The following is a 17,534-nucleotide window of genomic DNA, read 5'->3' on the forward strand; positions in this document are numbered from 1 at the left end:
AAATACGCCTGACGACCCACAGGAGAGACTCTAGGTGTATGAACATTCCGAGAGATGAAAGATATGGAGTCTTATCAACGTAGTTTCCTGACCGGCCGATTACGAAAAAAAAGTAACAAAAGATACGAATTACAACATGTGCTCTGTTGTATTTTCTCCCGTTTCCACTATGCTTCTTTTCGAGCCAATCACCGATAACGTGCCAGGGCAAAAAGCTACAAGCATTTACAAAGGGAAATAAAACTTTGTACAGTAATCAGTATGTGTGCCACCACTTCATGTGTAGTAAATATTTTAAATGTTTTCATGTGGAACTTGATCAGCAATGCAAACTTTCGATGTCAGCAGGAAATCGAAAAACATCTCCTTCGCTTCCTTCGGAGCGAGTATTATGCTAGCTGAATACAATGATTAGCAGCGTGAACTGAAGTAACAGAAAACTCCAGAGAGTTTGATTAAAAAGCATAGATTCTTACTAGTAGGATGTACTTCCACCCACTAGAATGACCAAGACTTGATACGCGCCGTCCGAAGTGGCCGAGCGGTTCTAGGCGCTATAGTCAGGAGCCGCGCGGCCGCTACGGTCGCAGGTTCGAATCCTGCCTCGTGCATGGATGTGTGTGATGTCCTTAGGTTAGTTAGGTTTAAGTAGTACTAAGTTCTAGAGGAGTGATGACGTCACTAGTGATGTCCCATAGTGCTCAGAGCCATTTGGAACATTTGAACTTGATACGCGTCATCTGTAGCCTGATAGACAGGTTGTTTCACGATAAGCTGTGAACAGTTGAGCAAGTGATAGTATAAACCATTCCTAGCACAAATATTCATATAAATAAATGCCCAGTTTTTCCGAGATTTGTAGTCAAAGCTTTTTTAATATCATTTCGGCACAACTACTTTACAATACGCCGACTGTTCACTGAACAAAACAATAAATTCCAATAGTTAACATCCCATATCACATCTGAAGACATTTCAGATCCAACGCAACGTCAATATATTTTAAACGCTTCGTTGCCTGAGGGTACTAATGTTAATGACTTGAGCTACACATTCGTCTCTTTTTATCTTGTTATATAGCCTTAACGGCCCGGATACTCCAGTTTCCGTTCCAGTGGTTACAGAATACGATATTTAGCTGTCGTGTCAGCTCTCCGCAACCACATGCAGCTGGTCCGTCATGGTGAGAAAACGAAGAAGAAAGGCTGCTCGGACCTGGAGTCAAACAACGTAACTGTAGTACAAGTTCATCTATGGGGCAGAGCGAGGTGGCGCAGTGGTTGGCACACTGGGCTCACATTCGAGAATACGACGGTTCAAACCCGCGTTCGACCATCCTGATTTAGGTTTTTCGTGATTTCCCTAAATCGCTTCGGGCAAATTCCGGCGTGGTTCCTTTGAAATGGCACGGCCGACTTCCTCCCCCTTTCTTCCCTAATCCGATGGGACCGACGACCTCGCTGTTTGGTCCTCTCCCCCGAATCAACCAAACCATCATCACATGGCCAGCCGGAGTGGCCGTGCGGGTCTAGGCGCTACAGTCTGGAACCGCGCGACCGCCACAGTCGCATGTTCGAATCCTGCCTCGGGCATGGATGTGTGTGATGTCCTTAGGTTAGTCAGGTTTAATTAGTTCTAAGTTCTAGGCGACTGATGACCACAGAAGTTAAGTCGTATAGTGCTCAGAGCCATTTGAACCATTTGAATCATCACATGGGAAATCTTCGTTAGTGACTAACTTGCAGTAGATGGGCACGCAGGGAGGCCTGCGAACGTTGTACAGTTGACTGAGCACGCCCATAACACTACTTTCTGGTCATTCAGATCATTAAAGAACTAGAATATACTGATTACAAAAACTTTAATGACCATCAAAATATCTACCAAGAAATGACAATTCTCACGCAGACACAGATTAGAGGTGACGCATTGGAAAGTTCGTTGTCTATGAACCTAAGCAGGTTTTTACTTATTGTGCCACTTGTAATCTGTGCGCCTTTCACAGTTGTGACGTCTTTTTGGAGAGACGTTTTGATGATGCTGTATGATAAGAACGTTTTATTAACGTTTTTATAACAAGCAGATTATTGTTATTTTATCTACTTGTCGCAATGTTAAGGGTTCGCTCAGATCTTCTTGGATGTCTGTTGTAGCACATTCGTGCTTTGATCTGCCGTTCTGAGTACATCGCCGTTACGAACGCTGCCTTCTCCGTGTGGCGCTGAACGGTACATACATATTGCCGAAATGGTCCTTAGAGTGGACACCACCTTACATCAGTGACAGGTGCGTGTCATAGACCTTTGTCATCCTTCAAGCAACGTTATCGATGATAAGCGAGTAGTTAATACTTGTTGCCGAGTTTCTGAGAAACAGGAGGCTGAACTGCACGAGAGTTTATAACAAAAACATGAAAATTTGTGTGAAGATGTGAGTCATAATTCAAGCACATTTGAAGGAGATATTAACTCATGCTATCAGCGAAACTTGGTTATGAAAGAACTTCTTTACTGCATACGAAATAGACGAATGGGAAGGAAACGGAAAGGATGGTCACACTATACTGTGATGGCTCCATTAAATTTGCTTCAGTGCGGATGCGCTAAGATCATCAGAACTACAACAGAAATTAATCAATTGCAAGTAGGGGTTTAATGGACGAGGGACGCCGCATTGTAGCGTGCGATAAGTTGGAAATGTGGGTCGCTCAGGGATCGTGCTTGCATGACCGAAGCGGTTAAGGCAACCATTCATGGGAAGCGGTAAAGCCGAGTTCGAGTTCCGGTCCGGCATAAATTTTCAACTTTCGCCATTGCATTTTCACAATGTCCTGTGCGGCTGGAAGTCACTTTCCCTTTCGATCCCATTGCTCTATACCACACAAGATGTATAAACAAGCCGCGTCATCAGGAGTGGTGTCTATTCTATCGGACATGTCCGACAGAACAGACACTACTCGTATGCATTATACAGAACGCTGCTGCTTACTTTAAAGAAGGAAGGAGTGGGGAAGAGCCGCGGCCCTGAAAAGCTGTCCAATAGGAAGGGGACGCCACGTGGCTGTAGGGGCTGGGCCCGCGTCACGCTCCGTTAGGCGCCGGCGGTAGCCGACGACAGGGAGTGCGGCCGGTCATAAAGGAGGGCGCGCTGCAATTAGCCGGAGCTGCCGCGGGTAATTATTGGGCTTACGTGCCTCTGATAGGCGGCCGGGCACGACACGGTGCCTCGAGAGCCAACGCAGCCCGTGTTTCCCGGTAATCCGTTGGGCCCTTGAATGACTAGACACTCTTTTTTTCTGTCTCGTAACGTGTACAAAAATTGCATGTTGACCGAAAATATGTAAAGTGTATACAAATATTGAACGACGTTTTCTTTCCATTTGCACTTCCGGAAAAAAATATCGCAACACCGAGAAGGAGTTGTGCGACATAAACGGAAGTTGGTAGGAGTGTTTCTACATGTGAAAGACGATTTCTCTTCAAATTTCGCGCCAATTTCAGAAGAGTCGTGCTAGTTGTGCTACAATGAGTCTGCAAATCGGATTTGCTTTAAATGCACGCTGTAATGGTTGTGGGGTTAGTTACCTTTGAGATCGGATATGGTGAGTTGAGGATAGTCAAGAATGCCTTTAAGGCGGCAAAGGTGCCATTATTAACACCTCGCTTAGTTTTTACGAGGTCGTGTAATAGGGCGACTAGAAACTCGATATTCCTTCTGAAATATTCCAAAAGGACTGGGCAGGAAGTAACCACTGTACATGATATCTGGTACCGCGTGGTAGCCGTGCGGCCTGTGACGCCTTGCCACGGTTCGCGCGGCTCCTCCCGTCGGAGGTACGAGTCCTCCCTTGGGCATGATGTGTTTGTTGGCGTTATCGTAAGTTAGTTTAAGTCTGATTAAGAAGTGTGTAAGCCTAGGTACCCATGACCTTAGCAGTTTGGTCCCACAGAACCTACCACAAATTTCCAAAATTTACCGGTGGTCATGACAATGTACGGTCGCAAGATGAACGGGCTGCGGACGTCATGTTGCACTACCGGGAGGGAAGATCATCGTGCTCGGCGTTTGGCTCTGACGCATCGCACTGAAACTGCAGCAGTAATATGAGCAGCAGTTAAAACCACAGTGACACAACGAACTCTTACAAATTGTTTGCCTCACGAACAGCTCTGAGCCTGACGCCATGTGGTGTGCATTCCAATGATCAGTTTGTGACTTCAGTGGTGTCAAGCAAGAGCTCATTGAATGACAGGATGGAGGTCTGTTGAGTTTTCTGATGAAAACCGGTCCTACCACGGCGTCAGTGATGGCCGTGTGTTGGTTAGAAGCAAGTCAGTTGAGGTTCTGCAACCAATCTGTCTACGTGCTAGACGCATTGGACCTGCACCTGGAGTTATGGTCTAAAGTGCGATTTCGTATGACGGCAGGAGCACTCTCGTAGTTATTCCAGACACCCTAACTGCAAATTTGGTCGTCAGTCTGGTGATGCGGTCTCTTGTGCTGCCATTCATGAACAGCGTTCAAGGAGTTTTCCAATAGGATAACCCACGCTCACATACCGCTGTCGTAACCCAATATACTCTACAGCGTGTCGACAAATTGCCTTGGCCCGTTCGATCACCAGATATGTCTCCAGTCGAGCACATATGCGACATCATCGGACGACAACTCCAGCGTCATCCTCAACCAGGGATAGCCGTTCATGTATTGACCGACCAAGTGCAACAGGCATGGTTCAAATGGCTCTGAGCACTATGGGACTTAACATCCGTGGTCATCAGTCCCCTAGAACTTAGAACTACTTAAACCTAACTAACCTAAGGACATCACACACATCCATGCCCGAGGCAGGATTCGAACCTGCGATCGTAGCGGACGCGCGGTTCCAGACTGAAGCGCCTAGAACCGCACATCCACACCGGCCGGCTGCAACAGGCATGGAACTCCAGCTCACAAACTGCTATCCGGCTCCAGTGCAACACAGTGCATGAACTTTTAGCATGCTTTGATTCAACGTTCTCGCGGTTATACCGGTTATTAATGTACCGTTGAAATTAATATTTAATGTTAAGTGATTTAATGTATTCCCGGAATTTCATTATTCTACATTAATTATTTTTTGGTGCTGTATTTTTTCCGTCAGTGTATTTTACTTTCAGTCAAATGAACGTCGCTGTCAATGACGCACTATCACAGAACACGCTATAACACAGGTAACAAATTAGCAGTAACAAATACGAAAAATAGAACATGTACAATGTAATTTCATAACGAAATCGCCATCGCCATCGCCACCACCACCACCACCACCACCACCTCCACCACCACTAACAACAACAACAAAAACAAAAACAACAAAAATACAGTGTATTTGAATCTGAGGGTCTTATTATTTCTAATATAAAGCCTGATAGCCTAATTAGAATCAAAGAGGAATATGTTATCCAATACGTTTACCCCAAAATCGAGATTTAAATAAAATAAACGATATACTTCGAAACAGACAAAATTACAGACGAAAATGCAGAATTTGGTTTTATGGTCACATCCGAAGAATTTACGACTCCTGATGACGAAACGTATCTTCAACGTCTTGTACATGTAGTACTAAAAGACGTGAGTACCTGACCGGAACGTGCACAAAACCGAAATATAGCCTGAATGCTATCTCGACGTTGGGGACTTCCCGAGCCTGGAAATGGAAAACAGGTGCTAAATTCTCGGTTTACACACAGTAATTTGACGTACAACATGGAGCTCAAGCAACGAGAAATGAGATAATTTGTCCCATTTCACGCCTTCACGGCCATTACTCAGTGTACCTGGTGAACACGGAGTAACGTTAGTACAACCATGGACTAGTCTGTGAACAAATATGCCGGTAGAAACTAAGGAATCACAATTTACACAGTATCTGTAAATTTGATGAGGAGTGACATGGTCACCTTGATGGTAACAGCGCTTCAATGTTTGAGAATACGTGGTAACCAAAACATAATTTTACAGAAAATTCGTTTTATTCAGTTGAATAACCGGTCTGGATCGTTATCATCATGAATGGCTTGATCAAAAAAAATGTTCATTTTTAGGAGTAAGAGCATTAAGATAAGTAGTTGCGTTGGAACTTCAGAAGGAGATTTTCACTCTGCAGCGGAGTGTGCGCTGATATGAAACTTCCTGGCAGATTAAAACTGTGTGCCGGACCGAGACACGAACTCGGGACCTTTGCCTTTCGCGGGCAAACTTTACAGAAGCTCTCCTGTGAACCTTGCAGAACTAGCACTCCTGAAAGAAAGGATATTGCGGAGACATGGCTTAGCCAAGCCTGGGGGATGTTTTCAGAATGAAATTTTCACTCTGCAGTAGTTGCGTTGATTCACACTGTCTGAGAAGCCCTTAACAAATAAAGTACTGGCGCCTTAAACTTATTAAAAGAAGTAAATAAAATTTATAGCAATGATTCGGATCGTCACATAATATAAAAACATGGTAAAATTGTAATGAATACTCATGGCCCCTGATACATGGCCGTCGTTAGCACACTGTTCTTACAGTTGTACAAACAGCTGAGGAGGCTAGGTCAGTAGATGTCGCTGGTCGTATGCACAGTTTATAATGGCATGTTACAAAGCCAGAGAGAATATTTTTAAAATTCTGCATAGGATGAGCTAAAATGTAATTAAAGGCGGTTAGAGAATAAAAATGAGTCGCAGTTAAATATTAATAAAAATTATAAATGACATCTCTCGTACGGGTGTTTACGACGTATATAGTAAATAATGAAATTAACTAAAATTAGCATAAACTGTAAGTTTGTCGCAGTCTTAGGTCGCAGACAGACGGTTTAAATATACTGTATTAGAATTAACTTCTTTTTATAATTTTAAATATTGTGGGAAAGATGTCGACCAATCCTGGCGTTCTTCTGAGAGTATCTGGATTAGGGCTTGACGTCCCGTCGATGACGAGGTCGTCAGAGACAGAGCACAGGTTCACATCGGGGAAGGGTGGTGGAGAATATCAGCCGTATGGTTTTCTAAGAAATCATCCCAGTATTTTCTCTAGGTGACTTAGGGAAATCACGAAAAACCTAACTCTCGAGAACCACACAGGGGTGCGAGCCCAGTGTCTTAACCACTAGGCGGCTTCGCTATGTAAAGTATGAACAGCACCGAAATTGAGTTTCACCATCATGCCATGCTCAGTTTCTAGGACGATTTGAATTCACGTATGTAACAAAAGTTTTCAGTCTGCCTCTTCAACAATGTCATGCAGGATTATCTGACAAGGAAAGATCACTAACTCGTTGTTCGTCACTCGCTCCGCTTCAGCGCAGCCGCCTAACGCCCAGGCGCGGAGCTCTGTGCTGCGGAGTGACAAATCAGAGCCCTCCTAGTCACAGAATACTGAAGGTGAGGCAAGTGGAGGGGAGAGGTGGACACTTCTCTCCAACGTGTTTTGAAATCTTGTTAGAGAACAGTGATGTTATTCTATGCCAAAAAATAGTAAGTAATATGGGTACGTAATACGGCACGCTAACACTAATATACGTTCAATATCATTTAAACAATATTTTCATACTGATATTCTGCAGTGACATATACGCTTCAAAATCAAAATTAATAATTAACTGAAGGATAATTAGGAAATTAATGATTTCTATTTACAGTTTCATAATGCCAGTCACGTTGAAGGATAACGCATCTCCTTCACTTCAACAAAAGTGTTCAAATACGTGTGAATTCGTAAGGGACCAAACTGCTGAGGTAATCGGTCCCTAGACTTACACAGTACTTAAACTAACCTAATGTAAGGACAACACACACACACACACACACACACACACACACACACACTTGCCCGAGGACGACTCGAACCTCCGGCGGGAGGAGCCGCGCAATCCGTGGCATGGTACCTCAAACCACGCTGACAATCCGTGCGGTTCCATTCCAACAGTGCAAGTTCTAAAATCCAAAGAAAATAACGCACAACGACGATGTCAATACGTAAAACAGCGCTGTCTACTTGTTTAATGATACACCAAATAATATCATTCATTTACTCTGAATCTGCGAGTCTTAACATAAATATGATCAAGCAAAGAGATCTCTGGCACCAGCTAAAGGTTAGAAACAGCGCACTCTGACACAATGAAAAAAGTATGTTACTAATACCAGAAAGTACTTCACACACCTCTTACTCCGCTGCAGAGTACTTCGTGCTCGGACATTAGGCTGTTGCAGTGGTGCGGACCGAATGACAATCAAACGGTGTTTATTTCTCTTTAAAATAGCAGCTCGATTGGCGATGTTTCCTTGTAAGGTCAATAAAGAAAAGGCTAAGTGGGCTGCGGGGATTTGTGCTTGGATTACACAGAAAAATGTTCGAGAGCTGCTTCCATCAATGGAAGTGCGCAGAATGGCGAAAGGATCGTTGTCGGTTCGGCAAGTGAAGCGTACGTACGCAGCTCTGTTTATCAACTCGTCACGTTATACAAAAGTCGCCATCGCGACACCTTACGCTTGAGGAGGACGTGCAGTATAATCAAACATTAATCAGCAAATGACGCGTCGTTTAAAAACCCAAACCACTAACAACGACAATTCAAAGTACCTTTAGTAAATTTTAATAATTTAAAGGTAAATAAACTTGTTCTACTTTTCTTAGTGCACGTTTGTAAATATATGTTTATAATAGGTCACCTTTCATTTCAAACAACAAAAATTACTCAGCATGATTGTTCAAATGGTTCAAATGGCTCTGAGCACTATGGGACTTAACATCTGTGGTCATCAGTCCCCTAGAACTTAGAACTAATTAAACCTAACTTACCTAAGGACAGCACACGCATCCAAGCCCGAGGCAGGATTCGAACCTGCGATCGTAGCGGTCACGCGGTTCCAGACTGAAGCGCCTAGAACCGCATGGCCACACCGGCCGGCAGCATGACTGTTGACGTTCCCAACATTGCTTAGAATATTTATTTCATGAAAGTTGATACGTGTATTATTAAGAAAAATGGTGTCACGTTGCTTTTGCGTTAAAATAATTAATTGCTAATAAAATAAGCCGTGTCTCATAAAAGCTAATAAAGCATAATTTCGACCAATTTTCAAATTGTGGAACAGAACACAGTGTTGTTCCTGCCTAAAGTGCCTCAATTACTGTTTGTTCACTAAAAAAAAGTTGACCATTTAAATTAATGAAGGACTAAAACGGCAGATGTTTTATTACAATTGGCACGTAGATTTTTTTCGCTAACAATATATTAATAGTACAGAAATCTGACCGCAGCTCTACGAATGCTATACAGTATACCCCAGTGGTTATGAATATGCTCTACCACATGTTATCTTTCGTAGCACATGACAGAAATCCATTAATCGTGGTAATCTGCGTTTGACTGAAAGTGTGTTGAGGTTGACTGACTATCACGAACGGAATTCTCGAGGTTGTGGACAACTCGGGACCAGATTATTCACGACACTGAGTTAATGGAAATGGCGTCAAGTGAGTCGTGCCGGGACGATTACCCAAGAAACACGAGCAAACGAGGTCGGTGAATTGTACAAATTAACCACTGGTTTCACACCTTCGGGCTACGAGGACATTCTTGTAGGAAACATATACATTTCCGTCTAATACACCTAAATTACACACCTCACATCAAAACGTATCCTTGCGTGATTTACCACTTCAGCAATACGCAACGTCCTTCCCGAGATGATTGTGCTTGCCTTGCAACCACAGGCTACGTTACATTAATGCTGATCTCCTAAGCAGCTTTTTCCTCCCATCTTATATTGCCTCATGTCGAATACTGTAGCAACCTCAGTCTAATTTCATCCTGAGGATTTCTTTCCGAAACTACGAGGGGGTACTGAAAAGCAACACTTTTGTATTTTTTACGTGAAAACTATTTAAGCTCTTTAAATGAAACATACGTTATTAGCATTCTACTTCCCTATTCTTCCCGTCTACATACTCATTCCCCAACATAGTCACCCTGGTAACGAACACATTCCTCCCAACGAGAGACCAGTTTGCTGATATCATCACTGTATAATGTTTGACTTTGTTGACGGTGGTAAGCCGCATCTCTGCTTGCGCCGCTTCTTCACTATCAAATTAAAGTCCTCGAAGGCAATCTTTACCTTTTTGAGACAGATGAGAACCGGATGGGGCCAAGTCGAGACTGTATGGATCATGATCGACGACAATGGGCCGAATGGATCAGGTTCTCGCAGATGTCGCAGCACCCGTGTGTTGTCCGGCATTGTCATACTGAAGCAGAGTGTGCTCCATGTGTGAACAAATTCTTCGAATTCGAAACTAGATTACAGCACCGTACGTCTCTCGCATCGACTTAGTTACGTTACATACCGCCATGTTACACGCTACAATTTGGAGCCGTCTAGCGAAAGACGGCTGCAAAAAGAATTAAGGTGTGGAATGTTAATAAGTGCGTTTTATTTAAAAAGCTTTAAGTGTTTTGATTTAAAAAATTCGGAAGCACGCCATTGTATTTCATATATTCGCCTGCAGAAATCTATAAAACATTGGCACTGGACATCATATTACAGTATTCATCAGAAACTACTCTGAGTTTATGACGTACGGGAGAGTGTTGTACCTTGTGGATGGTATACCTAGGAATTCAGGATGTTTCCTGGTCGGAGTTTGTCTACTGAGCGATTTTAGAATCATGTGGAGGAATGCGCACTATAGATCGCCATAAGCAGGTTCGGGCTGTTCCTACTTGTTTTGTTGCTGTGAGACATGCGATTGTGTTTTGTGCAGCAATTTTAAATATTTTTAGCTCTGCACACTTAAGTGCTGTATAATATTTTAAACTATTCGGAAGATACCGTTAATTCTCCAGCTACAGAATTTTAAGGTGGGTAAAATTATGTATTTTGAAACACTAGTTACATATCGTGTGGAAGGTGAACCGGTTTCAGGCTCTGTCTCAGGCTGATACTGATCTTCGGCCTGACGTGGCTGCTTGTCCTGTTCCAGAGGTTGCCCCTCAGTCTGCAAGATCCGGGCAGTCGCAGAGGGTGGGCTTACTGGCAGTTGGGAGCTCCAACGTCAGGCGCGTAATGGGGCCCCTTAGGGAAATGGCAGCAAGAGAGGGGAAGAAAACCAATGTGCACTCCGTGTGCATACCGGGGGGAGTCATTCCAGATATGGAAAGGGTCCTTCCGGATGCCATGAAGGGTACAGGGTGCACCCATCTGCAGGTGGTCGCTCATGTCGGCACCAATGATGTGTGTCGCTATGGATCGGAGGAAATCCTCTCTGGCTTCCGGCGGCTATCTGATTTGGTGAAGACTGCCAGTCTCGCTAGCGGGATGAAAGCAGAGCTCACCATCTGCAGCATCGTCGACAGGACTGACTGCGGACCTTTGGTACAGAGCCGCGTGGAGGGTCTGAATCAGAGGCTGAGACGGTTCTGCGACCGTGTGGGCTGCAGATTCCTCGACTTGCGCCATAGGGTGGTGGGGTTTCGGGTTCCGCTGGATAGGTCAGGAGTCCACTACACGCAACAAGCGGCTACACGGGTAGCAGGGGTTGTGTGGCGTGGGCTGGGCAGTTTTTTAGGTTAGATGGCCTTGGGCAAGTACAGAAAGGGCAACAGCCTCAACGGGTGCGGGGCAAAGTCAGGACATGCGGGGACCAAGCAGCAATCGGTATTGTAATTGTCAACTGTCGAAGCTGCGTTGGTAAAGTACCAGAACTTCAAGCGCTGATAGAAAGCACCGAAGCTGAAATCGTTATAGGTACAGAAAGCTGGCTTAAGCCAGAGATAAATTCTGCCGAAATTTTTACAAAGGTACAGACGGTGTTTAGAAAGGATAGATTGCATGCAACCGGTGGTGGAGTGTTCGTCGCTGTTAGTAGTAGTTTATCCTGTAGTGAAGTAGAAGTGGATAGTTCATGTGAATTATTATGGGTGGAGGTTACACTCAACAACCGAACTAGGTTAATAATTGGCTCCTTTTACCGACCTCCCGACTCAGCAGCATTAGTGGCAGAACAACTGAGAGAAAATTTGGAATACATTTCACATAAATTTTCTCAGCATGTTATAGTCTTAGGTGGAGATTTCAATTTACCAGATATAGACTGTGACACTCAGATGTTTAGGACGGGTGGTAGGGACAGAGCATCGAGTGACATTATACTGAATGCACTATCCGAAAATTACCTCGAGCAATTAAACAGAGAACCGACTCGTGGAGATAACATCTTGGACCTACTGATAACAAACAGACCCGAACTCTTCGACTCTGTATGTACAGAACAGGGAATCAGTGATCATAAGGCCGTTGCAGCATCCCTGAATATGGAAGTTAATAGGAATATAAAAAAAGGGAGGAAGGTTTATCTGTTTAGCAAGAGTAATAGAAGGCAGATTTCAGACTACCTAACAGATCAAAACGAAAATTTCTGTTCCGACACTGACAATGTTGAGTGTTTATGGAAAAAGTTCAAGGCAATCGTAAAATGCGTTTTAGACAGGTACGTGCCGAGTAAAACTGTGAGGGACGGGAAAAACCCACCGTGGTACAACAGCAAAGTTAGGAAACTACTGCGAAAGCAAAGAGAGCTTCACTCTAAGTTTAAACGCGGCCAAAACCTCTCAGACAAACAGAAGCTAAAAGATGTCAAAGTTAGCGTAAGGAGGGCTATGCTTGAAGCGTTCGGTGAATTCGAAAGTAAAATTCTATGTACCGACTTGACAGAAAATCCTAGGAAGTTCTGGTCTTACGTTAAATCAGTAAGTGGCTCGAAACAGCATATCCAGACACTACGGGATGATGATGGCATTGAAACAGAGGATGACACGCGTAAAGCTGAAATACTAAACACCTTTTTCCAAAGCTGTTTCACAGAGGAAGACCGCACTGCAGTTCCTTCTCTAAATCATCGCACAAACGAAAAAATGGCTGACATCGAAATAAGTGTTCAAGGAATAGAAAAGCAACTGGAATCACTCAATAGAGGAAAGTCCACTGGACCTGACGGGATACCAATTCGATTCTACACAGAGTACGCGAAAGAACTTGCCCCCCTTCTAACAGCCGTGTACCGCAAGTCTCTAGAGGAACGGAGGGTTCCAAATGATTGGAAAAGAGCACAGATAGTCCCAGTCTTCAAGAAGGGTCGTCGAGCAGATGCGCAAAACTATAGACCTATATCTCTGACATCGATCTGTTGTAGAATTTTAGAACATGTTTTTTGCTCGAGTATCATGTCGTTTTTGGAAACCCAGAATCTACTATGTAGGAATCAACATGGATTCCGGAAACAGCGATCGTGTGAGACCCAACTCGCTTTATTTGTTCATGAGACCCAGAAAATATTAGATACAGGCTCCCAGGTAGATGCTATTTTTCTTGACTTCCGGAAGGCGTTCGATACAGTTCCGCACTGTCGCCTGATAAACAAAGTAAGAGCCTACGGAATATCAGACCAGCTGTGTGGCTGGATTGAAGAGTTTTTAGCAAACAGAACACAGCATGTTGTTATCAATGGAGAGACGTCTACAGACGTTAAAGTAACCTCTGGCGTGCCACAGGGGAGTGTTATGGGACCATTGCTTTTCACAATATATATAAATGACCTAGTAGATAGTGTCGGAAGTTCCATGCGGCTTTTCGCGGATGATGCTGTAGTATACAGAGAAGTTGCAGCATTAGAAAGTTGTAGCGAAATGCAGGAAGATCTGCAGCGGATAGGCACTTGGTGCAGGGAGTGGCAACTGACCCTTAACATAGACAGATATAATGTATTGCGAATACATAGAAAGAAGGATCCTTTATTGTATGATTATATGATAGCGGAACAAACACTGGTAGCAGTTACTTCTGTAAAATATCTGGGAGTATGCGTGCGGAACGATTTGAAGTGGAATGATCATATAAAATTAATTGTTGGTAAGGCGGGTACCAGGTTGAGATTCATTGGGAGAGTGCTTAGAAAATGTAGTCCATCAACAAAGGAGGTGGCTTACAAAACACTCGTTCGACCTATACTTGAGTATTGCTCATCAGTGTGGGATCCGTACCAGATCGGTCTGACGGAGGAGATAGAGAAGATCCAAAGAAGAGCGGCGCGTTTCGTCACAGGGTTATTTGGTAACTGTGATAGCGTTACGGAGATGTTTAACAAACTCAAGTGGCAGACTCTGCAAGAGAGGCGCTCTGCATCGCGGTGTAGCTTGCTCGCCAGGTTTCGAGAGGGTGCGTTTCTGGATGAGGTATCGAATATATTGCTTCCCCCTACTTATACCTCCCGAGGAGATCACGAATGTAAAATTAGAGAGATTAGAGCGCGCACGGAGGCTTTCAGACAGTCGTTCTTCCCGCGAACCATACGCGAATGGAACAGGAAAGGGAGGTAATGACAGTGGCACGTAAAGTGCCCTCCGCCACACACCGTTGGGTAGCTTGCGGAGTATAAATGTAGATGTACTTCGTAGGTCGTGCTCCGCCTATTACCGTGATACAGAATGTCTTCTACCCTCGAACATGTGATTTGAGTTTCTTAAATGTCTCAAGAACTTTATCTCTCTCAAAAATTTAAATTTATATTAGTTTTCTGTAACTTCTATTTCAAGATGTATGTAACTTTTAATTGGTCTTTAATAACACTTCTCCTTAATTTGATCTCATTTACTGATTATTGTTACATAGTAGAGTAGTGATGTGAAAGAAAGGCTATGAACTGCAGTATTGACAAAATTCTCTCGATTGCAACACATTTAAATTTCAACAGAGTATTTGATTCTAGGTACATGACCATGAGCTACCTTGGAGCACTTTTTTCACATTTGGAGAATTCTTTCTTTTCCGGAGTAATTTTTGTACTTTCAGAAAAAAGACTGCAGCACACAACAAGTGGATGCCATTATTTAAAAATGGAATGAGAAAATATATTAAACTTGTTTTACAGACTTAGCCAGAACGAAAGTCTGAGAAGTATTCCAGGAACACCACTCTCCCCCGCGTAGCAAAAAAGACCAACACAGCTGGAGATACTATTTTAGCACTACATGTACATTTTATTGACGTTTCTACTGCTGTATGGTGCCAACGGTGCCATCGGGGGACTAATTAGGTTTTTCGTTGTGGTCTTCCTGATCTATGTTATGCTTCATCCTGCGTCCTCCCGCATTGAATAACGTACTAAGACACCGTTACTCTCTCTCAAGTTAGAGGTAACATCTGATTCAAGTGTCATGCGAGCTAATATCGGAATCGTCTCCAAACAAATTAAGCTACTTTCCCTCATGGTTCCGAAAGAAAAGAACACGACACTCAGCGAAAGGAAGTTCATGTATAAAATGACAGTTTGATTCCTCATATTTTTCCGAACTGGGCTGGCGTGTGTTTTGAAACGCCTCGCAGACTTTTCGGGCCTTATCGCGGATTGCCTCCTGGTACCAGTGTGACATATAACGCACCGTAAACGACGACACGGGCGTTCATTCCACGAATGGGTAGCACTTTTCAGTCCTTACTAACGACACAGAATTTAAGGGACAAGTGTCGACACCGTGTCACATTATGCAAAGCTAAGTGTTCCACGCCACCGCTAGCCCACTCCCCTCGCGGCCGACAAGTAGCTTATTTAGCAGCTAATAGCTGGCAGACCATCTCGCCAGCTCAGGTAAATAGCTGAGCACCGTGTCATTAACGCTCGGATGCGAAGAGTCATCAGGGACGAATTAAGAACTTCTCGAATCGTTCTCGCCTTGCCACGTGTACTACCATGAAAACGACAGCTACAGTCCGTAATTTCCTTGCAGATATATACAAAAACAGAGGAAAAATAACTAGTGACGCGAATAATATGGAGGGTTGTAGCTTAGTGTTAGTTCGTTGGCAAAACCACTCGCGTTAATCCTTGTGTAAGTGCTACGAGCAAAATAATCATAAACATTAAAACTGCGACTGTGTTGCACAAAGTAAGACACATTGTGAAGGACAGAAATGAAATGCGAAGCTTCACAGAGACCAAGATTCGTAGAAACAAATACTCGCGACGGCAAGGCTGACAACAAACGTGCTGTTAAGTGAAAATGTAAGTATTTACTTTAAATAAAGTGAACACAGTGACTCAACGGCCATTGAACAAACTAAAAGGCATTACGTATAAAAAATGTACATCACGGCTATAATTTAAAAACTGCTTATGAATTATGGACTGAAGAAAAGACACACGAAAATAATTATTTAGTAAGTAGTTTCTAAATCCAAAAATAATTGCTTATAAGGGCAGTTAATGAATTTTCGAAGCTGTCTCTCAAACTTAATGGCTTCATCAGCTGTGTTACTGCAGAATCAGTATTTGCGGAGTGTTAAGTGACGAAAGGTTTTATAAATGTATGCGCAACTGCATCATTGAATAATACAAGCAACTGGACATCGGAAGTGAATGTGCATAAGTGAATAACGCAACTCAGACTTCAGTACGAAATAGATGAAGTGAGGTTTTTCTTCCAGTGTAACGTCCTCAAGAGAACTTATAAAGCCGGCCGGAGTGGCCGTGCGGTTCTGGGCGCTACAGTCTGGAACCGAGCGACCGCTACTACCGCAGGTTCGAATCCTGCCTCGGGCATGGATGTGTGTGATGTCCTTAGGTTAGTTAGGTTTAATTAGTTCTAAGTTCTAGGCGACTGATGACCTGAGAAGTTAAGTCGCATAGTGCTCAGAGCCATTTGAACCATTTGAACCAGAACTTATTAATAGGTATCCGTTTGTAAACCGTAGAACAAGAATCTGTCATCTGTTGTTATGCGTTAAATAATGTTAGCGTTTTACATTTGTAAAAATATACCTACACTTCAAACGCGTTCACGAGAAATCCTTCCCCATTGCGGCGCAAGTTTATTGGTTCATCCTGTTAGTTATAGTAGCTATTCGTGAACTCACAAACATTGTCATGTCACTTCTTCCGCAATATAGGCAATTCTTATCTCAGTCCTCGCGTGAGGCTGGGTTGCCATGAGATACAGCACCTATTATATCCCGAAGCAATAAATTTGCCAGTATAAGCATTCGAAGAATTTTTCCATGAATTACCTATTGTAACACATATTCTTTTCTAGTAAAGTTGAATTCTACTTTTATTAAAATTCACTGTTAAACTACTTGCGTGTTTGTCCCTAGCTGAAGTCTCCTGAATCCTTGCTACATTACTACTCAGTTTTCCCAACGCATGTTTCATAGGTACAGTGTAATTAAATAATTTACAAGCAGCTTTACCTATTAAGAACACAGTCAAGTTCAATAACTACGAGGGGACTTAAAAAATTAAACTACACACGTCGCCCCACGCAAAGACCATTTCGTAACAAAAGCGGCTCATTGTCAGAAGAGAGCACATGTACTAGATTTCCTGCAGACGCGGTTCTGCTGCAGTAAGGAAACGTAGTTGCTTCAAATTTGAAGTATACGGTGCACTACAATTCTTATAGTCAAAACTCCCAAATTGCACACAGATTAACCGTCAAATCCTGGAAG

Source organism: Schistocerca piceifrons, chromosome 5, assembly GCF_021461385.2.
Source record: "Schistocerca piceifrons isolate TAMUIC-IGC-003096 chromosome 5, iqSchPice1.1, whole genome shotgun sequence".
In the NCBI taxonomy this organism is placed as follows: Eukaryota; Metazoa; Arthropoda; class Insecta; order Orthoptera; family Acrididae; genus Schistocerca; species Schistocerca piceifrons.